The sequence below is a fragment of the Phyllobates terribilis genome, unplaced genomic scaffold, assembly GCF_046119375.1.
Source record: "Phyllobates terribilis strain yellow unplaced genomic scaffold, ASM4611937v1 Scaffold_3__8_contigs__length_932513732, whole genome shotgun sequence".
Lineage (NCBI taxonomy): Eukaryota > Metazoa > Chordata > Amphibia > Anura > Dendrobatidae > Phyllobates > Phyllobates terribilis.
In genome coordinates this window covers 18,654,766-18,682,025 of record NW_027362763.1, presented here as the reverse complement: position 1 = coordinate 18,682,025, position 27,260 = coordinate 18,654,766, and the positions used below count along the sequence as shown (strand labels likewise).

The 27,260-nt window shown below is 46.0% G+C and overlaps 1 protein-coding gene across 1 annotated transcript in view; it reads left to right on the top strand.

Moving 5' to 3' along the window:
- The window catches only part of LOC141258707 (uncharacterized), an 88,638-nt gene that overhangs the window by 860 nt on the left and 60,518 nt on the right, over positions 1-27,260 (top strand). The window lies entirely within an intron of this gene.

The window sequence follows — 27,260 nt, the reverse complement described above, 5'->3', positions numbered from 1 at the left end:
TATATATCTATAATCTGCTGAGCGGAGAGGTAAACCCTAATATATATCTATAATCTGCTGAGCCGAGAGGTAAACCCTAATATATATCTATAATCTGCTGAGCGGAGAGGTAAACCCTAATATATATCTATAATCTGCTGAGCGGAGAGGTAAACCCTAATATATATCTATAATCTGCTGAGCGGAGAGGTAAACCCTAATATATATCTATAATCTGCTGAGCCGAGAGGTAAACCCTAATATATATCTATAATCTGCTGAGCGGAGAGGTAAACCCTAATATATATCTATTATCTGCTGAGCGGAGAGGTAAACTCTAATATATATCTATAATCTGCTGAGCGGAGAGGTAAAGCCTAATATATATCTATTATCTGCTGAGCGGAGAGGTAAACCCTAATATATATCTATTATCTGCTGAGCGGAGAGGTAAACTCTAATATATATCTATAATCTGCTGAGCGGAGAGGTAAACCCTAATATATATCTATAATCTGCTGAGCCGAGAGGTAAACCCTAATATATATCTATAATCTGCTGAGCCGAGAGGTAAACCCTAATATATATCTATAATCTGCTGAGCCGAGAGGTAAACCCTAATATATATCTATAATCTGCTGAGCCGAGAGGTAAACCCTAATATATATCTATAATCTGCTGAGCCGAGAGGTAAACCCTAATATATATCTATAATCTGCTGAGCGGAGAGGTAAACCCTAATATATATCTATAATCTGCTGAGCGGAGAGGTAAACCCTAATATATATCTATAATCTGCTGAGCCGAGAGGTAAACCCTAATATATATCTATTATCTGCTGAGCGGAGAGCTAAAGCCTAATGTATATCTATAATCTGCTGAGCGGAGAGGTAAACCCTAATATATATCTATTATCTGCTGAGTGGAGAGGTAAACCCTAATATATATCTATAATCTGCTGAGCCGAGAAGTAAACCCTAATATATATCTATAATCTGCTGAGCGGAGAGGTAAACCCTAATATATAAATATAATCTGCTGAGCGGAGAGGTAAACTCTAATATATATCTATAATCTGCTGAGCGGAGAGGTAAACCCCAATATATATCTATAATCTGCTGAGCCGAGAGGTAAACCCCAATATATATCTATTATCTGCTGAGCGGAGAGCTAAAGCCTAATGTATATCTATTATCTGCTGAGTGGAGAGGTAAACCCTAATATATATCTATAATCTGCTGAGCCGAGAGGTAAACCCTAATATATATCTATAATCTGCTGAGCGGAGAGGTAAACCCTAATATATATCTATAATCTGCTGAGCGGAGAGGTAAACCCCAATATATATCTATGATCTGCTGAGCGGAGAGGTAAACCCTAATATATATCTATAATCTGCTGAGCCGAGAGGTAAACCCCAATATATATCTATTATCTGCTGAGCGGAGAGCTAAAGCCTAATGTATATCTATTATCTGCTGAGTGGAGAGGTAAACCCTAATATATATCTATAATCTGCTGAGCCGAGAGGTAAACCCTAATATATATCTATAATCTGCTGAGCGGAGAGGTAAACCCTAATATATATCTATAATCTGCTGAGCGGAGAGGTAAACCCCAATATATATCTATGATCTGCTGAGCGGAGAGGTAAACCCTAATATATATCTATTATCTGCTGAGTGGAGAGGTAAACCCTAATATATATCTATAATCTGCTGAGCGGAGAGGTAAACCCCAATATATATCTATTATCTGCTGAGTGGAGAGATAAACCCTAATATATATCTATAATCTGCTGAGTGGAGAGGTAAACCCTAATATATATCTATAATCTGCTGAGCGGAGAGGTAAACCCTAATATATATCTATAATCTGCTGAGCGGAGAGGTAAACCCCAATATATATCTATGATCTGCTGAGCGGAGAGGTAAACCCTAATATATATCTATTATCTGCTGAGTGGAGAGGTAAACCCTAATATATATCTATAATCTGCTGAGCGGAGAGGTAAACCCCAATATATATCTATTATCTGCTGAGTGGAGAGATAAACCCTAATATATATCTATAATCTGCTGAGTGGAGAGGTAAACCCCAATATATATCTATTATCTGCTGAGTGGAGAGGTAAACCCTAATATATATCTATAATCTGCTGAGCGGAGAGGTAAACCCTAATATATATCTATAATCTGCTGAGCGGAGAGGTAAACCCTAATATATATCTATAATCTGCTGAGCGGAGAGGTAAACCCTAATATATATCTATAATCTGCTGAGCGGAGAGGTAAACCCTAATATATATCTATTATCTGCTGAGTGGAGAGGTAAACCCTAATATATATCTATGATCTGCTGAGTGGAGAGGTAAACCCTAATATATATCTATAATCTGCTGAGCGGAGAGGTAAACCCTAATATATATCTATTATCTGCTGAGTGGAGAGGTAAACTCTTCTATATATCTATTATCTGCTGAGCGGAGAGGTAAACCCTAATATATATCTATAATCTGCTGAGCGGAGAGGTAAACCCTAATATATATCTATTATCTGCTGAGCGGAGAGGTAAACCCCAATATATATCTATTATCTGCTGAGTGGAGAGGTAAACCCTAATATATATCTATAATCTGCTGAGCGGAGAGGTAAACCCTAATATATATCTATAATCTGCTGAGTGGTGAGGTAAACCCCAATATATATCTATTATCTGCTGAGTGGAGAGATAAACCCTAATATATATCTATAATCTGCTGAGTGGAGAGGTAAACCCTAATATATATCTATTATCTGCTGAGCGGAGAGGTAAACCCCAATATATATCTATTATCTGCTGAGTGGAGAGGTAAACCCTAATATATATCTATAATCTGCTGAGCGGAGAGGTAAACCCTAATATATATCTATTATCTGCTGAGCGGAGAGGTAAACCCCAATATATATCTATTATCTGCTGAGTGGAGAGGTAAACCCTAAAATATATCTATAATCTGCTGAGCGGAGAGGTAAACCCTAATATATATCTATGATCTGCTGAGCGGAGAGGTAAACCCTAATATATATCTATGATCTGCTGAGCGGAGAGGTAAACCCTAATATATATCTATGATCTGCTGAGTGGAGAGGTAAACCCCAATATATATCTATTATCTGCTGAACGGAGAGGTAAACCCTAATATATATCTATAATCTGCTGAGCGGAGAGGTAAACCCCAATATATGTCTATAATCTGCTGAGCGGAGAGGTAAACCCCAATATATATCTATAATCTGCTGAGCGGAGAGGTAAACCCCAATATATATCTATAATCTGCTGAGCGGAGAGGTAAACCCTAATATATATCTATAATCTGCTGAGCGGAGAGGTAAACTCTTCTATAGTTCTATTATCTGCTGAGTGGAGAGGTAAACTCTTCTATATTTCTATTATCTGCTGAGTGGAGAGGTAAACTCTTCTATATTTCTATTATCTGCTGAGTGGAGAGGTAAACTCTTCTATATTTCTATTATCTGCTGAGTGGAGAGGTAAACTCTTCTATATATCTATTATCTGCTGAGTGGAGAGGTAAACTCTTCTATATATCTATTATCTGCTGAGTGGAGAGGTAAACTCTTCTATATTTCTATTATCTGCTGAGTGGAGAGGTAAACTCTTCTATATATCTATTATCTGCTGAGTGGAGAGGTAAACTCTTCTATATATCTATTATCTGCTGAGTGGAGAGGTAAACTCTAATATATATCTATTATCTGCTGAGCGGAGAGGTAAACCCTAATATATATCTATTATCTGCTGAGCGGAGAGGTAAACCCCAATATATATCTATAATCTGCTGAGTGGAGAGGTAAACTCTTCTATATTTCTATTATCTGCTGAGTGGAGAGGTAAACTCTTCTATATTTCTATTATCTGCTCAGTGGAGAGGTAAACTCTTCTATATATCTATTATCTGCTGAGTGGAGAGGTAAACTCTTCTGTATTTCTATTATCTGCTGAGTGGAGAGGTAAACTCTTCTTTATTTCTATTATCTGCTGAGTGGAGAGGTAAACTCTTCTTTATTTCTGTTATTATCTGCTGAACGGAGAGGTAAACTCTTCTATATATCTATTATCTGCTGAATGGAGAGGTAAACCCTAATATATATCTATAATCTGCTGAGCGGAGAGGTAAACCCCAATATATATCTATTATCTGCTGAGCGGAGAGGTAAACTCTTCTATATTTCTATTATCTGCTGAGTGGAGAGGTAAACTCTTCTATATTTCTATTATCTGCTGAGTGGAGAGGTAAACTCTTCTATATATCTATTATCTGCTGAGTGGAGAGGTAAACTCTTCTATATATCTATTATCTGCTGAGTGGAGAGGTAAACTCTTCTATATTTCTATTATCTGCTGAGTGGAGAGGTAAACTCTTCTATATATCTATTATCTGCTGAGTGGAGAGGTAAACTCTTCTATATATCTATTATCTGCTGAGTGGAGAGGTAAACTCTAATATATATCTATTATCTGCTGAGCGGAGAGGTAAACCCTAATATATATCTATTATCTGCTGAGCGGAGAGGTAAACCCCAATATATATCTATAATCTGCTGAGCGGAGAGGTAAACCCCAATATATATCTATTATCTGCTGAACGGAGAGGTAAACCCTAATATATATCTATTATCTGCTGAGCCGAGAGGTAAACCCTAATATATATCTATAATCTGCTGAGCGGAGAGGTAAACCCCAATATATATCTATAATCTGCTGAGCGGAGAGGTAAACCCTAATATATATCTATAATCTGCTGAGTGGAGAGGTAAACTCTTCTATATTTCTATGATCTGCTGAGTGGAGAGGTAAACCCTAATATATATCTATAATCTGCTGAGCGGAGAGGTAAACCCTAATATATATCTATAATCTGCTGAGTGGAGAGGTAAACCCCAATATATATCTATAATCTGCTGAGCGGAGAGGTAAACCCCAATATATATCTATTATCTGCTGAGTGGAGAGGTAAACCCTAATATATATCTATAATCTGCTGAGCGGAGAGGTAAACCCTAATATATATCTATTATCTGCTGAGTGGAGAGGTAAACTCTAATATATATCTATGATCTGCTGAGCCGAGAGGTAAACCCTAATAAATATCTATTATCTGCTGAGCGGAGAGGTAAACCCTAATATATATCTATAATGTAACGGGTCTGGGAGGCGGAACCTCTGAGCTACTATACAAGGGGGCGGTCCTTGTAAGGGAGCGGGTGGCGACCAGGCAGGCAGTCACAGCAGGTGACCGGGACAGTCTCTGGAAGAACGGGCAGGAGATCACGACAAGTGACCGGGGCAGTCTCTGGGTGAACGGGCAGATGGTCACAGCAAGTGACCGGGGCAGTCTCTGGGTGAACGGGCAGATGGTCACGGCAAGTGACCGGGGCAGTCTCTGGGTAAAGGGTTGGTACGACCTGTGGCGGCTGATGGTAGACTTGAGCTCCCAGGTAAGCAGGCGAGAGTCTCTGGATAAACGGGTGGTCACAGCATGTGACGGCGGAGCCTCTAGGAAGACCAACAGACAGGCGGCAGATGAGCGCTCCCAGATGAGCGGGCGAGAGTCTCTGGATAAGCGGGTGGTCACAGCACGTGACGGCAGAGCCTCCAGGTAGGCTAACGGACAGGCAGCAGATGAGCGCTCCCAGGTGAGCGGACAGGAGTCACTGGACAGGCAGGTGGTCACAGCACGTGACGGCGGAGCCTCCAGGTAGGCTAGCAGACAGGTAGCAGATGTGCCCTCCCAGGTGAGCGGGCAAGCTGGTCCATAGACAGACTGACAGGAGTTGGAAGGCAGACCGTCGGACCTCAGGCAAGCAGGCAGGTAGCTGAAGTGCGCTCCCAGGTGAGCGGGCAAGCTGGTCCTTAGACAGACTGACAGGAGTTGTAAGGCAGACCGTCGGACCTCAGGCTAGCAGGCAGGTAGCGGAATATCAGGCAGGAATAAGACAGCAAGCTGGCAGGAATCTGGCAGGTATCTGGCAGGTAACTGGCAACGGGACCTGAGGGCTGAAGCAGAGTAGTGAACAGTGCAACAACATTGCTCGGGCACCTCCATTTTGGAGGAGGTGCCTTATATATGGTGAAGTCCTCCGGCCATTGGCCGGGTACTCCTTAGGACGGCGCGCGCGGCCCCTTTAAGAGGGAGGGAGAGCGCGCGCGCGCGCCCTAAGCACAGTGGCCGGGAAGGAGCGCGCGCTGCCAGCAGAGCGGGAGGAGGACGCCGGGCACGGAGCAGGGAGGTGAGGGGAACAGCGTCCCTGCCTAGCAGAGGGCAGGGACGCCGGCGCTACAGTACCCCCCCCTTTAGGCCCCCCCTTTTTTAGGCCAGACAGAAATTTAGCAAGGATAAGAGGGGCATGGATGTTCTCCCGGGGCTCCCACGTTCTCTCCTCAGGACCAAACCCCTTCCAATCTACTAGAAAAAAGGTCTTTCCTCTTACCCTTTTGGTGGCAAGAATGTTCTCTACCTCAAACTCGTCCTCAGCAGAAACTGGAGCAGGAGGCGTACCTGTAGACTTGGAAAAAGAGTTAAGTACCACAGGTTTGAGGAGAGATACATGGAAGGAGTTAGGGATCCGTAAGTTGGCCGGGAGTTTCAATTTATAGGCCACCGGGTTGATCTGACTGATGACCTCCAGGGGGCCGATGAACCGAGGCCCTAACTTGTAAGAAGGTATCTTGAGTCGGACATATTTAGATGAGAGCCAGACTTTATCTCCGGGACGAAATTGTGGAGGATCCAGGCGTTTTTTGTCAGCGTGTCTTTTCATCCGTTCGGACGACTGAAGGAGTGCGGATCAGGTACTCTCCCAAATGGAGGAAAATTTGCTAACGAGAGATTCCGCAGCCGGGTTGTCCACAGAGGTGGAGACAGGAAAAGGAATCCGAGGATGCTGACCGAAGACTACAAAAAACGGGGATTTAGAGGAGGATTCGCTCTCGTGATTGTTATAAGAGAACTCGGCCCATGGTAGGAGATCCACCCAGTCAGAATGATGGGCATTAACGAAGTGCCGGAGGTAACTGGTCAGGTTCTGATTGATCCGCTCCACTTGACCATTGGACTGTGGGTGGTAAGCGGAAGAGAAGTCCAGGGTGACATCTAGCAGTTTACAAGTGGCTCTCCAGAAGCGTGAGGTGAACTGTACCCCACGATCCGACACGATGTGGAGGGGCAGGCCATGAAGACGAAAGATGTGATGAATAAAGTCTTTAGCTAGCTCGGGTGCAGACGGGAGGCCTGGCAGGGGAACGAAATGAGCCATCTTGGAGAAGCGGTCAGCGACCACCCAAATGACCGTACAACCATAGAATCATAGAATGGTAGAGTTGGAAGGGACCTCCTGGGTCATCTGGTCCAACCCCCTGCTCAAAGCAGGATTCACTACATCATCTCAGACAGATGTCTGTCCAGCCTCTGTTTGAAGACGTCCATAGAATCATAGAATGGTAGAGACTGGGAGGTCTGTTATAAAGTCCATTGCTATATGCTGCCAGGGGGCAGCAGGTACTGGGAGCGGAAGGAGGCGACCGGCTGGCAGATGTCTCGGAACCTTGTTGCGGGCGCAGGACACACAGGCAGAAACAAAGTCTATTACGTCCTTGTGCAGGGTAGGCCACCAGTAGTGCCGGGTAATAAGCTGGAGGGTCTTTTTCTGACCGGCATGGCCAGCTAGTTTAGACGAGTGACCCCAGTGAAGGATCTTCTCCCGATCAGGTACTGATACGCACGTCTTTCCGGGAGGGAGACGATTTAGACTCACGGGAGCCACCTGCATTACTCTGGCGGGATCGATGATGTGTTTCGGATCTTCCTCGAGATCAGACACCAGAAAGGATCGAGACAAGGCGTCCGCCTTGACGTTTTTGTCAGCCGGGCGAAAATGAAGAACAAAATCAAAGCAAGCAAAAAACAAGGACCACCGGGCTTGGCGCGGGTTAAGTCTCTGGGCATGCTGGAGGTAAGCCAAGTTCTTGTGGTCAGTGTAAATTATTACCGGGTGAAGAGCCCCCTCGAGCAGGTAACGCCACTCCTCCAATGCCAGTTTGATGGCCAATAACTCTCGGTCTCCTATGGAATAATTGCGCTCTGAGGAGGAGAAGAGTTTAGAGAAGAAGCCGCAAGTTACCATCCTCCCGGAAGATGATTTTTGAGTAAGTACCGCTCCGGCTCCAGAGGAGGAGGCGTCAACTTCCAGGAAGAACTGCTTGTTGCCGTCCGGGCGATGCAGCACCGGGGCGGAAGAGAAGGCCTGTTTTAAGGAAAGAAAGGCCTCCTCTGCTTCGGGCGGCCACTTTTTGGGATTAGTACCCTTACGGGTGAGCGCGGAAATTGGGGCAGTCCGGGAAGAGAAGTGTGGTATGAAGAGGCGGTAGTAGTTGGCGAAGCCCAGGAACCGCTGAATGGCCTTCAACCCCTCCGGTCGAGGCCATTTCTCGATGGCAGACAGTTTCTCTGGATCCATTCGTAGGCCGGTCTGAGAAATAATGTAGCCCAAAAACGGAAGCGAGGTCTGCTCAAAGAGGCACTTCTCGTATTTAGCGAAGAGGTGATTCTGCCTGAGCCTGAGCAGGACCTGACGAACGTCCCTCCGGTGAGTCTGGAGATCCGGAGAGAAGACCAAGATGTCGTCCAGGTACACCACTACGCAGGAGTAGAGAAGGTCCCGGAAGATGTCATTGACCAACTCTTGAAAGACGGCAGGAGCGTTACAGAGACCAAAGGGCATTACCAGATATTCATAGTGGCCGTCCCGGGTGTTGAATGCCGTCTTCCATTCATCCCCCTGACGGATACGAACCAGGTTGTACGCCCCACGGAGGTCCAGTTTGGTGAAGATTCTAGCCCCTCTCAGACGATCAAATAACTCCGGAATGAGCGGAAGGGGGTACTTATTCTTCACCGTGATCTGGTTAAGGCCTCTATAGTCTATACAGGGACGGAGAGAGCCGTCCTTCTTTTTTACAAAGAAGAAGCCTGCTCCCGCCGGGGAGGTAGATTTCCGGATGAATCCCCTGGCTAGATTCTCCTCAATATATTCGGACATCGACCGGGTCTCAGCAGCGGATAATGGATAAATACGCCCACGGGGAGGAGTAGTACCAGGTAACAAGTCGATAGGGCAGTCGTATGGTCTATGAGGGGGTAGTGTCTCTGCTTCCTTTTTATTAAAGACATCAGCATAAGAGCAATAAGGAATCGGAAGTCCAGGTAGATTAGCTGGGGTAGGAGAAGGACGGACGGGATGGACGGAAACCAGACAGGTCTTATGGCAGTCCTGTCCCCAGCGAAGGACTTCTCCGGTCTGCCAGTCAAGCACGGGTGCATGTCTCTGGAGCCAAGGTAGACCTAGCAGGAGGGCGTGAGAGAGTCCAGGCAGAACATGAAAGGAGATACTCTCAGAATGCAGCATTCCCACCTGCAGAGTAATGGATTCGGTGATGAGTTGGATGGGGCGTGGTAAGATACCCCCATCCACGGCAGCAACAGACAAGGGTACAGCCAGAGGTTTGGTGGGGATGCGGTATTTCTCTACCAGGGACTGTGAAATAAGATTCCCGGCTGCTCCAGAGTCCAGTTGGGCTAGTTCGAAATAACGGTTCTCCCCGCAGACGATTGAAACTGACAGCAGCAGAGATGGAGAGGATTTATTCTTGTCTAGGTCGACCTCTCTGAGCGAACCTAGACACAGGTGTTTCCCGACCTCTCTGGGCAGGCACGGATCCGGTGCTCCTTACTGCCACAGTAGAAGCAGCTCCCCTCGGCACGGCGTAAGTCCTGACGGGTTTTGACCATCTTGGTCTGGTCGACCTGCATAGGCTCAGGAGAGTGTACCTGGGGAGAGACGGAGGGAGTGACGGGTTTCTGAAAAGTAGGAGCTAGACGTGGAAACCTCCTCTCACGGGTGACCTCTTTGGCACGCTCCTGGAACCGTAGGTCAATCCGGGTGGCAAGAGTTATTAGGTCATCGAGAGTGGTAGGAACGTCCCGACCGGCAAGTTCATCTTTAATACGGCCGGACAGACCCTCCCAGAAGACGGATACCAGAGCGTCGTTATCCCAGGCCAGCTCCGAGGCAAGGGTACGGAACCGTATGGCATATTGGCCCACGGTGAGACTTCCCTGACGGAGGCGTAGCAGAGATGATGCGGATGAGGTCTTCCGTCCGGGTTCGTCGAAGACTTTCCGGAAAGCCGTGAGGAAGGCAGGCAAGTCGGACACCAGGGGGTCTCCTCTCTCCCATAGAGGATTTAGCCAGGCCAGGGCCTCCCCGGTGAGATGGGACATGATGAAGGCAATTTTGGCCCGGTCGGAGTTAAACTGGTGGGACAATAGTTCAAAGTGCAGGGTGCACTGATTAATGAAGCCCCGAGCCTGGGCGGAGTCGCCTCCGAAGCGAGGAGGTGCAGAAAGCCGTGGTCCGGGGTAGGATACCATGGTATTGGTGGGCAGCGGAGCTGCCGGGTTGCGAGTCATGGCACTGGCGGTGGTTGCTGGTGGAGCAGTCAGAGTGTCCAGGCGAGAATTGACATTCCGCAGGTGACCCAGGATGGACTCCTGTTGGGACCTCTGACGGGACAGTTCATGACAGAGGTCCGAGAGCGAGGGAGCTTGGGTGCCACCGGGTTCCATGGCCCGAGCAAACTGTAACGGGTCTGGGAGGCGGAACCTCTGAGCTACTATACAAGGGGGCGGTCCTTGTAAGGGAGCGGGTGGCGACCAGGCAGGCAGTCACAGCAGGTGACCGGGACAGTCTCTGGAAGAACGGGCAGGAGATCACGACAAGTGACTGGGGCAGTCTCTGGGTGAACGGGCAGATGGTCACGGCAAGTGACCGGGACAGTCTCTGGAAGAACGGGCAGATGGTCACGGCAAGTGACCGGGGCAGTCTCTGGGTAAAGGGTTGGTACGACCTGTGGCGGCTGATGGTAGACTTGAGCTCCCAGGTGAGCAGGCGAGAGTCTCTGGATAAACGGGTGGTCACAGCATGTGACGGCGGAGCCTCTAGGAAGACCAACAGACAGGCGGCAGATGAGCGCTCCCAGATGAGCGGGCGAGAGTCTCTGGATAAGCGGGTGGTCACAGCACGTGACGGCAGAGCCTCCAGGTAGGCTAACGGACAGGCAGCAGATGAGCGCTCCCAGGTGAGCGGACAGGAGTCACTGGACAGGCAGGTGGTCACAGCACGTGACGGCGGAGCCTCCAGGTAGGCTAGCAGACAGGTAGCAGATGTGCGCTCCCAGGTGAGCGGGCAAGCTGGTCCATAGACAGACTGACAGGAGTTGGAAGGCAGACCGTCGGACCTCAGGCAAGCAGGCAGGTAGCTGAAGTGCGCTCCCAGGTGAGCGGGCAAGCTGGTCCTTAGACAGACTGACAGGAGTTGTAAGGCAGACCGTCGGACCTCAGGCTAGCAGGCAGGTAGCGGAATATCAGGCAGGAATAAGACAGCAAGCTGGCAGGAATCTGGCAGGTATCTGGCAGGTAACTGGCAACGGGACCTGAGGGCTGAAGCAGAGTAGTGAACAGTGCAACAACATTGCTCGGGCACCTCCATTTTGGAGGAGGTGCCTTATATATGGTGAAGTCCTCCGGCCATTGGCCGGGGACTCCTTAGGACGGCGCGCGCGGCCCCTTTAAGAGGGAGGGAGAGCGCGCGCGCCCTAAGCACAGTGGCCGGGAAGGAGCGCGCGCTGCCAGCAGAGCGGGAGGAGGACGCCGGGCACGGAGCAGGGAGGTGAGGGGAACAGCGTCCCTGCCTAGCAGAGGGCAGGGACGCCGGCGCTACATATAATCTGCTGAGCGGAGAGGTAAACCCTAATATATATCTATTATCTGCTGAGTGGTGAGGTAAACCCTAATATATATCTATTATCTGCTGAGCGGAGAGGTAAATTCTAATATATATCTATTATCTGCTGAGTGGAGAGGTAAACCCTAATATATATCTATTATCTGCTGAGCCGAGAGGTAAACCCTAATATATATCTATTATCTGCTGAGTGGAGAGGTAAACCCTAATATATATCTATTATCTGCTGAGTGGAGAGGTAAACCCTAATATATATCTATTATCTGCTGAGTGGAGAGGTAAACTCTTCCATATTTCTATCATTATCTGCTGAGTGGAGAGGTAAACTCTTCTATATTTCTATCATTATCTGCTGAGTGGAGAGGTAAACTCTTCTATATTTCTATTATCTGCTGAGTGGAGAGGTAAACTCTTCTATATTTCTATCATTATCTGCTGAGTGGAGAGGTAAACTCTTCTATATATCTATTATCTCCTGAGTAGAGAGGTAAACTCTTCTATATTTCTATTATCTGCTGAGCGGAGAGGTAAACTCTTCTATATTTCTATCATTATCTGCTGAGTGGAGAGGTAAACTCTTCTATATTTCTATTATCTGCTGAGTGGAGAGGTAATCTCTTCTATATTTCTATTATCTGCTGAGTGGAGAGGTAAACTCTTCTATATTTCTATTATCTGCTGAGTGGAGAGGTAAACTCTTCTATATTTCTATTATCTGCTGAGCGGAGAGGTAAACTCTTCTATATTTCTATTATCTGCTGAGCGGAGAGGTAAACTCTTCTATATTTCTATTATCTGCTGAGTGGAGAGGTAAACTCTTCTATATTTCTATTATCTGCTGAGTGGAGAGGTAAACTCTTCTATATTTCTATTATCTGCTGAGTGGAGAGGTAAACTCTTCTATATTTCTATTATCTGCTGAGCGGAGAGGTAAACTCTTCTATATTTCTATCATTATCTGCTGAGTGGAGAGGTAAACTCTTCTATATTTCTATTATCTGCTGAGTGGAGAGGTAAACTCTTCTATATTTCTATTATCTGCTGAGTGGAGAGGTAAACTCTTCTATATTTCTATTATCTGCTGAGCGGAGAGGTAAACTCTTCTATATTTCTATCATTATCTGCTGAGTGGAGAGGTAAACTCTTCTATATTTCTATTATCTGCTGAGTGGAGAGGAAAACTCTTCTATATTTCTATTATCTGCTGAGTGGAGAGGAAAACTCTTCTATATTTCTATTATCTGCTGAGTGGAGAGGTAAACTCTTCTATATTTCTATTATCTGCTGAGTGGAGAGGTAAACTCTTCTATATTTCTATTATCTGCTGAGTGGAGAGGTAAACTCTTCTATATTTCTATTATCTGCTGAGTGGAGAGGTAAACTCTTCTATATTTCTATTATCTGCTGAGCGGAGAGGTAAACTCTTCTATATTTCTATTATCTGCTGAGTGGAGAGGTAAACTCTTCTATATTTCTATTATTATCTGCTGAGTGGAGAGGTAAACCCTAATATATATCTATTATCTGCTGAGTGGAGAGGTAAACTCTTCCATATTTCTATCATTATCTGCTGAGTGGAGAGGTAAACTCTTCTATATTTCTATTATTATCTGCTGAGTGGAGAGGTAAACCCTAATATATATCTATTATCTGTTGAGTGGAGAGGTAAACTCTTCTATATTTCTATCATTATCTGCTGAGTGGAGAGGTAAACTCTTCCATATTTCTATCATTATCTGCTGAGTGGAGAGGTAAACTCTTCTATATTTCTATTATCTGCTGAGTGGAGAGGTAAACTCTTCTATATTTCTATTATCTGCTGAGTGGAGAGGTAAACTCTTCTATATTTCTATCATTATCTGCTGAGTGGAGAGGTAAACTCTTCTATATTTCTATCATTATCTGCTGAGTGGAGAGGTAAACTGTTCTATATTTCTATCATTATCTACTGAGTGGAGAGGTAAACTCTTCTATATTTCTATTATCTGCTGAGCGGAGAGGTAAACTCTTCTATATTTCTATTATCTGCTGAGTGGAGAGGTAAACTCTTCTATATTTCTATTATCTGCTGAGTAGAGAGGTAAACTATTTGCAGAGCTCAAAAAAAAAAATGGGCTGGACAAAATTGTTGATTCCCTCAACTTAATATTTGGTTGCACACCCTTTGAAATAAAGAACTTAAATCAATCGCTTCTTACACCTCTCAGGTGGAATTTTGGAGCAGTCTTCCTTTGCAAACTGCTCCAGGTATTGGCTATTTCAGAACTCTCCAATGCTTTTCCATTCATTTCTGGGGGCTTATTTAAATATGTTTGGGGTCATTGTCCTGCTGGAAGACCCATGTCCAAGGACGCAAACCCAGCTTTTTGACATTGGGCACTACATTATTACCCAAAATCCTTTGGTAATTTTCAAATTTCAAGATGTATTGCATGCAGCCAAGGTATCCAGTGCCAGAGGCAGCTATACAGCCGTAAAACATCTTTGAACCTCCCACATACTTGACTGTAGGTACTGTTTTTTTTTCTTTGTAGGTCTCATTCTATTTTTTGTAAACTGTAAAATGATGTGCTCTAACAAAAAGCTCTATCTTGGTCTCCTCTGTCTACAAGTCACTCTGCCAGAAGGATTTTGACTCACTCACGTACATTTTGGCAAACTGGAGTCTAGCTTTTTTATGTCTCTGTCAGCAGTGGGGGTCTTCCTGGGTGTCTTGCCATAGTGTTTCATTTCATTCAAATGTCGATAGTTCGCGCTAACACTGATGCACCCTGAGGCTGCGGGACAGCTGGAATTTCTTTGGAATTTGATTGGGGCTGCTTATCCACAATCTGGATTATCCTGTTTTGCAACCTTTTATCAATTTTTCTCTGACGTCCACGTCCAAAGAGATTAGCTATACTGCTATGCTGGGCTGTGGAGTCGGTAAGCCAAATATCCGACTCCTCAATTCTCCTGACTCGCGACTCTGACTCCACAGCACTGGTCACTACTGAGCGAATACAAAGAGTCTAGCACAGATTCATCTCAACTTAAAGCCGAGATCCTTAGTCCATGAACAGAACACATAATTCTAGGACATTTAATAACTTTTCCAGATTCTAATGAAAACCTTTACAGCACAGCCTGCATTGTACTAATGAACCCTATGTATTATAAATTGTCTGAGTCAGTCAGTTTTATACAGACTCCGACTCCACAGCCCTGGTGATATGGGTTGTAAACTTTTTGATTATGTTGCAAACCGTGGACAAAGGAACATCAAGATCTCTGGAGATGAGCTTGTAAGGCTAGGTGCCCACGATGCAGAAATGCTCCGGATTTTTTCCTGAGCATTTCTGCATCTCCCTGGCAGAAACCACACATGCGGATTGTACATGCTCATTGTACATGCGTTTTTCCTGCCAGGGAGAAGCATTTGTCAAGCGTTCTTCACATACATTTCCGCATGCGGGTTGACAAGCGATTTTAGCATCACTTGGAAAGTGCTTGACAACTTGGTCACACTATATAAATCCATTCAACCGGCATGGATTTATATAGTGTGACTAAGTAATAGTTAAAAAAAGGATAGAAATGGTAAAAAATAAATATTATACTTACCTTCTGATGGCCCCCTGTCTCCTTAGCGATGCATCCTGGCTCCCCGGCGGCTCGCGGTGGTCTAAAAGGACCTTCCATGACATCATTTAGTCATGTGACAGGTCACGCGACCGCTGACGTCAGCGGTCTCGTAATCCGCCACATGGGTAAATGACGTCATGGAAGGTCCTTTTAGACCACCGCGAGCCGCCGGGGAGCCAGGATGCATCGCTAAGGAGACAGGGGGCCATCAGAAGGTAAGTATAATATTTATTTTTTATTTTAAAATCTTTTTTTTTTTCACAGGTACTATGGTCCCCGGGTCTGGATGAGAGTCTCCTCTTCTCCAGACCCGGGTACCACATTGAATCGCTTAATATCCGTATGTGCACATGTAGTCATGGGGATGTTATGCATTTCAATGCAAGTAAGTGGTGGCGAAAACGCTGCGATTCCACAAAATAATTGGTAGTGCTGCGGATTTTTCCGCAATGATAATCCGTAGCGGAAATTTCAGCCTCATGTGCACAGCACATGCGGATTATCATTGGGGAATATAGCAGACCTTCTACCATGCGTTTAAGCGTTTTTGCGGCGGAATTGCCACTACAAAAACGCTTGAACGCATAGTGGGCACACAGCCTAACTTTGAGATTGTTGATATTTTTCAACAATTATGGTTCTCAAACAGTTCTCTTCTTTCTGTTCTCCATGCTTAGTGTGGCACACCGATGCACAATGCAAAGATTCTGTCAACTTCTTCCCTTTGTATCTGGTTTCAAGTGTGATTTTTATATTACTCACACCTGTTACTTCCCACAGGTGAGTGTGAACGAGCATCACATACTTGAAACAACGTTGTTTATCAACAATTGTTTTTGTTTCATTACACAAAGTAAATGAACATGTTTATAACAAAATATACTTAATTTTATGGAACTAATTGATAGGTGCCAACACTTTCGGCCATGATTGTATACAGACATTGACTTGTGACCCGCTCCTACTTGTATGTATACAGATACTGACTGGTGACTGGGTCATGCAGCGTTACATGAAATCCCCTATTTATTATAGTGATGGCCGGACCATACATGACGGCACGTTCTACCTATTGTGTCCCCCATCTCCTCATAGATTGTAGCCTGTGATCAGGACCCTCACTGCTCCTGTAACTGGTGGTCTATGTGTTACTGTGTGATGTCTTTATTCTCTGTACATGACGGCACGTTCTACCTATTGTGTCCCCCATCTCCTCATAGATTGTAGCCTGTGATCAGGACCCTCACTGCCCCTGTAACTGGTGGTCTATGTGTTACTGTGTGATGTCTTTATTCTCTGTACATGACGGCACGTTCTACCTATTGTGTCCTCCATCTCCTCATAGATTGTAGCCTGTGATCAGGACCCTCACTGCTCCTGTAACTGGTGGTCTATGTGTTACTGTGTGATGTCTTTATTCTCTGTACATGACGGCACGTTCTACCTATTGTGTCCTCCATCTCCTCATAGATTGTAGCCTGTGATCAGGACCCTCACTGCCCCTGTAACTGGTGGTCTATGTGTTACTGTGTGATGTCTTTATTCTCTATACATGACGGCACGTTCTACCTATTGTGTCCTCCATCTCCTCATAGATTGTAGCCTGTGATCAGGACCCTCACTGCCCCTGTAACTGGTGGTCTATGTGTTACTGTGTGATGTCTTTATTCTCTGTACATGACGGCACGTTCTACCTATTGTGTCCTCCATCTCCTCATAGATTGTAGCCTGTGATCAGGACCCTCACTGCTCCTGTAACTGGTGGTCTATGTGTTACTGTGTGATGTCTTTATTCTCTGTACATGACGGCACGTTCTACCTATTGTGTCCTCCATCTCCTCATAGATTGTAGCCTGTGATCAGGACCCTCACTGCTCCTGTAACTGGTGGTCTATGTGTTACTGTGTGATGTCTTTATTCTCTGTACATGACGGCACGCTCTACCTATTGTGTCCCCCATCTCCTCATAGATTGTAGCCTGTGATCAGGACCCTCACTGCCCCTGTAACTGGTTGTCTATGTGTTACTGTGTGATGTGTTTATTCTCTGTACATGACAGCACGTTCTACCTACTGTGCCCCCCATCTCCTCATAGATTGTAGCCTGTGATCAGGACCCTCACTGCCCCTGTAACTGGTGGTCTATGTGTTACTGTGTGATGTCTTTATTCTCTGTACATGACGGCACGTTCTACCTATTGTGTCCCCCATCTCCTCATAGATTGTAGCCTGTGATCAGGACCCTCACTGCTCCTGTAACTGGTTGTCTATGTGTTACTGTGTGATGTCTTTATTCTCTGTACATGACGGCACGTTCTACCTACTGTGCCCCCCATCTCCTCATAGATTGTAGCCTGTGATCAGGACCCTCACTGCTCCTGTAACTGGTGGTCTATGTGTTACTGTGTGATGTCTTTATTCTCTGTACATGACGGCATGTTCTACCTATTGTGTCTCCCATCTCCTCATAGATTGTAGCTTGTGATCAGGACCCTCACTGCCCCTGTAACTGGTGGTCTATGTGTTACTGTGTGATGTCTTTATTCTCTGTATATGATGGCACGTTCTACCTATTGTGTCCTCCATCTCCTCATAGATTGTAGCCTGTGATCAGGACCCTCACTGCTCCTGTACCTGGTGGTCTATGTGTTACTGTGTGATGTCTTTATTCTCTGTACATGACGGCACGTTCTACCTATTGTGTCTCCCATCTCCTCATAGATTGTAGCCTGTGATCAGGACCCTCACTGCCCCTGTAACTGGTGGTCTATGTGTTACTGTGTGATGTCTTTATTCCCTGTACATGACGGCACGTTCTACCTATTGTGTCCCCCCATCTCCTCATAGATTGTAGCCTGTGATCAGGACCCTCACTGCTCCTGTAACTGGTGGTCTATGTGTTACTGTGTGATGTCTTTATTCTCTGTACATGACGGCACGTTCTACCTATTGTGTCCCCCATCTCCTCATAGATTGTAGCCTGTGATCAGGACCCTCACTGCTCCTGTAACTGGTGGTCTATGTGTTACTGTGTGATGTCTTTATTCTCTGTTCATGACGGCACGTTCTACCTATTGTGTCCTCCATCTCCTCATAGATTGTAGACTGTGATCAGGACCCTCACTGCTCCTGTAACTGGTGGTCTATGTGTTACTGTGTGATGTCTTTATTCTCTGTACATGACGGCACGTTCTACCTATTGTGTCCCCCATCTCCTCATAGATTGTAGCCTGTGATCAGGACCCTCACTGCTCCTGTATCTGGTGGTCTATGTGTTACTGTGTGATGTCTTTATTATCTGTACATGACGGCACGTTCTACCTATTGTGTCCTCCATCTCCTCATAGATTGTAGCTTGTGATCAGGACCCTCACTGCCCCTGTAACTGGTGGTCTATGTGTTACTGTGTGATGTCTTTATTCTCTGGACATGACGGCACGTTCTACCTATTGTGTCCTCCATCTCCTCATAGATTGTAGCCTGTCATCAGGACCCTCACTGCTCCTGTAACTGGTGGTCTATGTGTTACTGTGTGATGTCTTTATTCTCTGTACATGACGGCACGTTCTACCTATTGTGTCCTCCATCTCCTCATAGATTGTAGCCTGTGATCAGGACCCTCACTGCTCCTGTAACTGGTGGTCTATGTGTTACTGTGTAATGTCTTTATTCTCTGTACATGACGGCACGTTCTACCTATTGTGTCCCTCATCTCCTCATAGATTGTAGCCTGTGATCAGGACCCTCACTGCTCCTGTAACTGGTGGTCTATGTGTTACTGTGTGATGTCTTTATTCTCTGTACATGACGGCACGTTCTACCTATTGTGTCCCCCATCTCCTCATAGATTGTAGCCTGTGATCAGGACCCTCACTGCTCCTGTAACTGGTGGTCTATGTGTTACTGTGTGATGTCTTTATTCTCTGTACATGACGGCACGTTCTACCTATTGTGTCCCCCATCTCCTCATAGATTGTAGCCTGTGATCAGGACCCTCACTGCTCCTGTAACTGGTGGTCTATGTGTTACTGTGTGATGTCTTTATTCTCTGTACATGACGGCACGTTTTACCTATTGTGTCCTCCATCTCCTCATAGATTGTAGCTTGTGATCAGGACCCTCACTGCCCCTGTAACTGGTGGTCTATGTGTTACTGTGTGATGTCTTTATTCTCTGTACATGACGGCACGTTCTACCTATTGTGTCCCCCATCTCCTCATAGATTGTAGCCTGTGATCAGGACCCTCACTGCTCCTGTAACTGGTGGTCTATGTGTTACTGTGTGATGTCTTTATTCTCTGTACATGACGGCACGTTCTACCTATTGTGTCCCCCATCTCCTCATAGATTGTAGCCTGTGATCAGGACCCTCACTGCTCCTGTAACTGGTGGTCTATGTGTTACTGTGTGATGTCTTTATTCTCTGTACATGGCTGCACGTTCTACCTATTGTGTCCCCCATCTCCTCATAGATTGTAGCCTGTGATCAGGACCCTCACTGCTCCTGTAACTGGTGGTCTATGTGTTACTGTGTGATGTCTTTATTCTCTGTACATGACGGCACGTTCTACCTATTGTGTCCCTCATCTCCTCATAGATTGTAGCCTGTGATCAGGACCCTCGCTGCTCCTGTAACTGGTGGTCTATGTGTTACTCTGTGATGTCTTTATTCTCTGTACATGACGGCACGTTCTACCTATTGTGTCCCTCATCTCCTCATAGATTGTAGCCTGTGATCAGGACCCTCGCTGCTCCTGTAACTGGTGGTCTATGTGTTACTGTGTGATGTCTTTATTCTCTGTACATGACGGCACGTTCTACCTATTGTGTCCTCCATCTCCTCATAGATTGTAGCTTGTGATCAGGACCCTCACTGCTCCTGTAACTGGTGGTCTATGTGTTACTGTGTGATGTCTTTATTCTCTGTACATGACGGCACGTTCTACCTATTGTGTCCTCTATCTCCTCATAGATTGTAGCTTGTGATCAGGACCCTCACTGCTCCTGTAACTGGTGGTCTATGTGTTACTGTGTCATGTCTTTATTCTCTGTACATGACGGCACGTTCTACCTATTGTGTCCTCCATCTCCTCATAGATTGTAGCCTGTGATCAGGACCCTCACTGCTCCTGTAACTGGTGGTCTATGTGTTACTGTGTGATGTCTTTATTATCTGTACATGACGGCACGTTCTACCTATTGTGTCCCCCATCTCCTCATAGATTGTAGCCTGTGATCAGGACCCTCACTGCCCCTGTAAATGGTGGTCTATGTGTTACTGTGTGATGTCTTTATTCTCTGTACATGACGGCACGTTCTACCTATTGTGTCCTCCATCTCCTCATAGATTGTAGCCTGTGATCGGGACCCTCACTGCTCCTGTAACTGGTGGTCTATGTGTTACTGTGTGATGTCTTTATTCTCTGTACATGACGGCACGTTCTACCTATTGTGTCCCCCATCTCCTCATAGATTGTAGCTTGTGATCAGGACCCTCACTGCTCCTGTAACTGGTGGTCTATGTGTTAGTGTGTGATGTCTTTATTCTCTGTACATGACGGCACGTTCTACATATTGTGTCCCCCATCTCCTCATAGATTGTAGCCTGTGATCGGGACCCTCACTGCCCCTGTAACTGGTGGTCTATGTGTTACTGTGTGATGTCTTTATTCTCTGTACATGACGGCACGTTCTACCTATTGTGTCCTCCATCTCCTCATAGATTGTAGCCTGTGATCGGGACCCTCACTGCTCCTGTAACTGGTGGTCTATGTGTTACTGTGTGATGTCTTTATTCTCTGTACATGACGGCACGTTCTACCTATTGTGTCCCCCATCTCCTCATAGATTGTAGCTTGTGATCGGGACCCTCACTGCTCCTGTAACTGGTGGTCTATGTGTTACTGTGTGATGTCTTTATTCTCTGTACATGACGGCACGTTCTACATATTGTGTCCCCCATCTCCTCATAGATTGTAGCCTGTGATCGGGACCCTCACTGCCCCTGTAACTGGTGGTCTATGTGTTACTGTGTGATGTCTTTATTCTCTGTACATGACGGCACGTTCTACCTATTGTGTCCCCCATCTCCTCATAGATTGTAGCCTGTGATCAGGACCCTCACTGCCCCTGTAACTGGTGGTCTATGTGTTACTGTGTGATGTCTTTATTCTCTGTACATGACGGCACGTTCTACCTATTGTGTCCCCCATCTCCTCATAGATTGTAGCCTGTGATCAGGACCCTCACTGCCCCTGTAACTGGTGGTCTATGTGTTACTGTGTGATGTCTTTATTCTCTGTACATGACGGCACGTTCTACCTATTGTGTCCCCCATCTCCTCATAGATTGTAGCCTGTGATCAGGACCCTCACTGCCCCTGTAACTGGTGGTCTATGTGTTACTGTGTGATGTCTTTATTCTCTGTACATGACGGCACGTTCTACCTATTGTGTCCTCCATCTCCTCATAGATTGTAGCCTGTGATCAGGACCCTCACTGCTCCTGTAACTGGTGGTCTATGTGTTACTGTGTGATGTCTTTATTCTCTGTACATGACGGCACGTTCCACCCATTGTGTGCTCCATCTCCTCATAGATTGTAGCCTGTGATCAGGACCCTCACTGCTCCTGTAACTGGTGGTCTATGTGTTACTGTGTAATGTCTTTATTCTCTGTACATGACGGCACGTTCTACCTATTGTGTCCCTCATCTCCTCATAGATTGTAGCCTGTGATCAGGACCCTCACTGCTCCTGTAACTGGTGGTCTATGTGTTACTGTGTGATGTCTTTATTCTCTGTACATGACGGCACGTTCTACCTATTGTGTCCCCCATCTCCTCATAGATTGTAGCCTGTGATCAGGACCCTCACTGCTCCTGTAACTGGTGGTCTATGTGTTACTGTGTGATGTCTTTATTCTCTGTACATGACGGCACGTTCTACCTATTGTGTCCCCCATCTCCTCATAGATTGTAGCCTGTGATCAGGACCCTCACTGCTCCTGTAACTGGTGGTCTATGTGTTACTGTGTGATGTCTTTATTCTCTGTACATGGCTGCACGTTCTACCTATTGTGTCCCCCATCTCCTCATAGATTGTAGCCTGTGATCAGGACCCTCACTGCTCCTGTAACTGGTTGTCTATGTGTTACTGTGTGATGTCTTTATTCTCTGTACATGACGGCACGTTCTACCTATTGTGTCCCCCATCTCCTCATAGATTGTAGCCTGTGATCAGGACCCTCACTGCTCCTGTAACTGGTGGTCTATGTGTTACTGTGTAATGTCTTTATTCTCTGTACATGACGGCACGTTCTACCTATTGTGTCCTCCATCTCCTCATAGATTGTAGCCTGTGATCAGGACCCTCACTGCTCCTGTAACTGGTGGTCTATGTGTTACTGTGTGATGTCTTTATTCTCTGTACATGACGGCACGTTCTACCTATTGTGTCCCCCATCTCCTCATAGATTGTAGCTTGTGATCAGGACCCTCACTGCTCCTGTAACTGGTGGTCTATGTGTTACTGTGTGATGTCTTTATTCTCTGTACATGACGGCACGTTCTACCTATTGTGTCCTCCATCTCCTCATAGATTGTAGCCTGTGATCAGGACCCTCACTGCTCCTGTAACTGGTGATCTATGTGTTACTGTGTGATGTCTTTATTCTCTGTACATGACGGCACGTTCTACCTATTGTGTCCCCCATCTCCTCATAGATTGTAGCCTGTGATCAGGACCCTCACTGCTCCTGTAACTGGTGGTCTATGTGTTACTGTGTGATGTCTTTATTCTCTGTACATGACGGCACGTTCTACCTATTGTGTCCCCCATCTCCTCATAGATTGTAGCCTGTGATCAGGACCCTCACTGCTCCTGTAACTGGTGGTCTATGTGTTACTGTGTGATGTCTTTATTCTCTGTACATGACGGCACGTTCTACCTATTGTGTCCTCCATCTCCTCATAGATTGTAGCCTGTGATCAGGACCCTCACTGCCCCTGTAACTGGTGGTCTATGTGTTACTGTGTGATGTCTTTATTCTCTGTACATGACGGCACGTTCTACCTATTGTGTCCCCCATCTCTTCATAGATTGTAGCCTGTGATCAGGACCCTCACTGCTCCTGTAACTGGTGGTCTATGTGTTACTGTGTGATGTCTTTATTCTCTGTACATGACGGCACGTTCTACCTATTGTGTCCCTCATCTCCTCATAGATTGTAGCCTGTGATCAGGACCCTCGCTGCTCCTGTAACTGGTGGTCTATGTGTTACTCTGTGATGTCTTTATTCTCTGTACATGACGGCACGTTCTACCTATTGTGTCCCTCATCTCCTCATAGATTGTAGCCTGTGATCAGGACCCTCGCTGCTCCTGTAACTGGTGGTCTATGTGTTACTGTGTGATGTCTTTATTCTCTGTACATGACGGCACGTTCTACCTATTGTGTCCTCCATCTCCTCATAGATTGTAGCTTGTGATCAGGACCCTCACTGCTCCTGTAACTGGTGGTCTATGTGTTACTGTGTGATGTCTTTATTCTCTGTACATGACGGCACGTTCTACCTATTGTGTCCTCTATCTCCTCATAGATTGTAGCTTGTGATCAGGACCCTCACTGCTCCTGTAACTGGTGGTCTATGTGTTACTGTGTCATGTCTTTATTCTCTGTACATGACGGCACGTTCTACCTATTGTGTCCTCCATCTCCTCATAGATTGTAGCCTGTGATCAGGACCCTCACTGCTCCTGTAACTGGTGGTCTATGTGTTACTGTGTGATGTCTTTATTATCTGTACATGACGGCACGTTCTACCTATTGTGTCCCCCATCTCCTCATAGATTGTAGCCTGTGATCAGGACCCTCACTGCCCCTGTAAATGGTGGTCTATGTGTTACTGTGTGATGTCTTTATTCTCTGTACATGACGGCACGTTCTACCTATTGTGTCCTCCATCTCCTCATAGATTGTAGCCTGTGATCGGGACCCTCACTGCTCCTGTAACTGGTGGTCTATGTGTTACTGTGTGATGTCTTTATTCTCTGTACATGACGGCACGTTCTACCTATTGTGTCCCCCATCTCCTCATAGATTGTAGCTTGTGATCAGGACCCTCACTGCTCCTGTAACTGGTGGTCTATGTGTTACTGTGTGATGTCTTTATTCTCTGTACATGACGGCACGTTCTACATATTGTGTCCCCCATCTCCTCATAGATTGTAGCCTGTGATCGGGACCCTCACTGCCCCTGTAACTGGTGGTCTATGTGTTACTGTGTGATGTCTTTATTCTCTGTACATGACGGCACGTTCTACCTATTGTGTCCTCCATCTCCTCATAGATTGTAGCCTGTGATCGGGACCCTCACTGCTCCTGTAACTGGTGGTCTATGTGTTACTGTGTGATGTCTTTATTCTCTGTACATGACGGCACGTTCTACCTATTGTGTCCCCCATCTCCTCATAGATTGTAGCTTGTGATCGGGACCCTCACTGCTCCTGTAACTGGTGGTCTATGTGTTACTGTGTGATGTCTTTATTCTCTGTACATGACGGCACGTTCTACATATTGTGTCCCCCATCTCCTCATAGATTGTAGCCTGTGATCGGGACCCTCACTGCCCCTGTAACTGGTGGTCTATGTGTTACTGTGTGATGTCTTTATTCTCTGTACATGACGGCACGTTCTACCTATTGTGTCCCCCATCTCCTCATGGATTGTAGCCTGTGATCAGGACCCTCACTGCCCCTGTAACTGGTGGTCTATGTGTTACTGTGTGATGTCTTTATTCTCTGTACATGACGGCACGTTCTACCTATTGTGTCCCCCATCTCCTCATAGATTGTAGCCTGTGATCAGGACCCTCACTGCCCCTGTAACTGGTGGTCTATGTGTTACTGTGTGATGTCTTTATTCTCTGTACATGACGGCACGTTCTACCTATTGTGTCCCCCATCTCCTCATAGATTGTAGCCTGTGATCAGGACCCTCACTGCCCCTGTAACTGGTGGTCTATGTGTTACTGTGTGATGTCTTTATTCTCTGTACATGACGGCACGTTCTACCTATTGTGTCCTCCATCTCCTCATAGATTGTAGCCTGTGATCAGGACCCTCACTGCTCCTGTAACTGGTGGTCTATGTGTTACTGTGTGATGTCTTTATTCTCTGTACATGACGGCACGTTCCACCCATTGTGTGCTCCATCTCCTCATAGATTGTAGCCTGTGATCAGGACCCTCACTGCTCCTGTAACTGGTGGTCTATGTGTTACTGTGTGATGTCTTTATTCTCTGTTCATGACGGCACGTTCTACCTATTGTGTCCTCCATCTCCTCATAGATTGTAGCCTGTGATCAGGACCCTCACTGCTCCTGTAACTGGTGGTCTATGTGTTACTGTGTGATGTCTTTATTCCCTGTACATGACGGCACGTTCTACCTATTGTGTCCCCCCATCTCCTCATAGATTGTAGCCTGTGATCAGGACCCTCACTGCTCCTGTAACTGGTGGTCTATGTGTTACTGTGTGATGTCTTTATTCTCTGTACATGACGGCACGTTCTACCTATTGTGTCCCCCATCTCCTCATAGATTGTAGCCTGTGATCAGGACCCTCACTGCTCCTGTAACTGGTGGTCTATGTGTTACTGTGTGATGTCTTTATTCTCTGTTCATGACGGCACGTTCTACCTATTGTGTCCTCCATCTCCTCATAGATTGTAGCCTGTGATCAGGACCCTCACTGCTCCTGTAACTGGTGGTCTATGTGTTACTGTGTGATGTCTTTATTCTCTGTACATGACGGCACTTTCTACCTATTGTGTCCTCCATCTCCTCATAGATTGTAGCTTGTGATCAGGACCCTCACTGCTCCTGTAACTGGTGGTCTATGTGTTACTGTGTGATGTCTTTATTCTCTGTACATGACGGCACGTTCTACCTATTGTGTCCCCCATCTCCTCATAGATTGTAGCCTGTGATCAGGACCCTCACTGCTCCTGTAACTGGTGGTCTATGTGTTACTGTGTGATGTCTTTATTATCTGTACATGACGGCACGTTCTACCTATTGTGTCCCCCATCTCCTCATAGATTGTAGCCTGTGATCAGGACCCTCACTGCTCCTGTAACTGGTGGTCTATGTGTTACTGTGTGATGTCTTTATTATCTGTACATGGCGGCACGTTCTACCTATTGTGTCCTCCATCTCCTCATAGATTGTAGCTTGTGATCAGGACCCTCACTGCCCCTGTAACTGGTGGTCTATGTGTTACTGTGTGATGTCTTTATTCTCTGGACATGACGGCACGTTCTACCTATTGTGTCCTCCATCTCCTCATAGATTGTAGCCTGTCATCAGGACCCTCACTGCTCCTGTAACTGGTGGTCTATGTGTTACTGTGTGATGTCTTTATTCTCTGTACATGACGGCACGTTCCACCCATTGTGTGCTCCATCTCCTCATAGATTGTAGCCTGTGATCAGGACCCTCACTGCTCCTGTAACTGGTGGTCTATGTGTTACTGTGTGATGTCTTTATTCTCTGTTCATGACGGCACGTTCTACCTATTGTGTCCTCCATCTCCTCATAGATTGTAGCCTGTGATCAGGACCCTCACTGCCCCTGTAACTGGTGGTCTATGTGTTACTGTGTGATGTCTTTATTCTCTGTACATGACGGCACGTTCTATCTATTGTGTCCTCCATCTCCTCATAGATTGTAGCCTGTGATCAGGACCCTCACTGCCCCTGTAAATGGTGATCTATGTGTTACTCTGTAAAGTTTTTTTT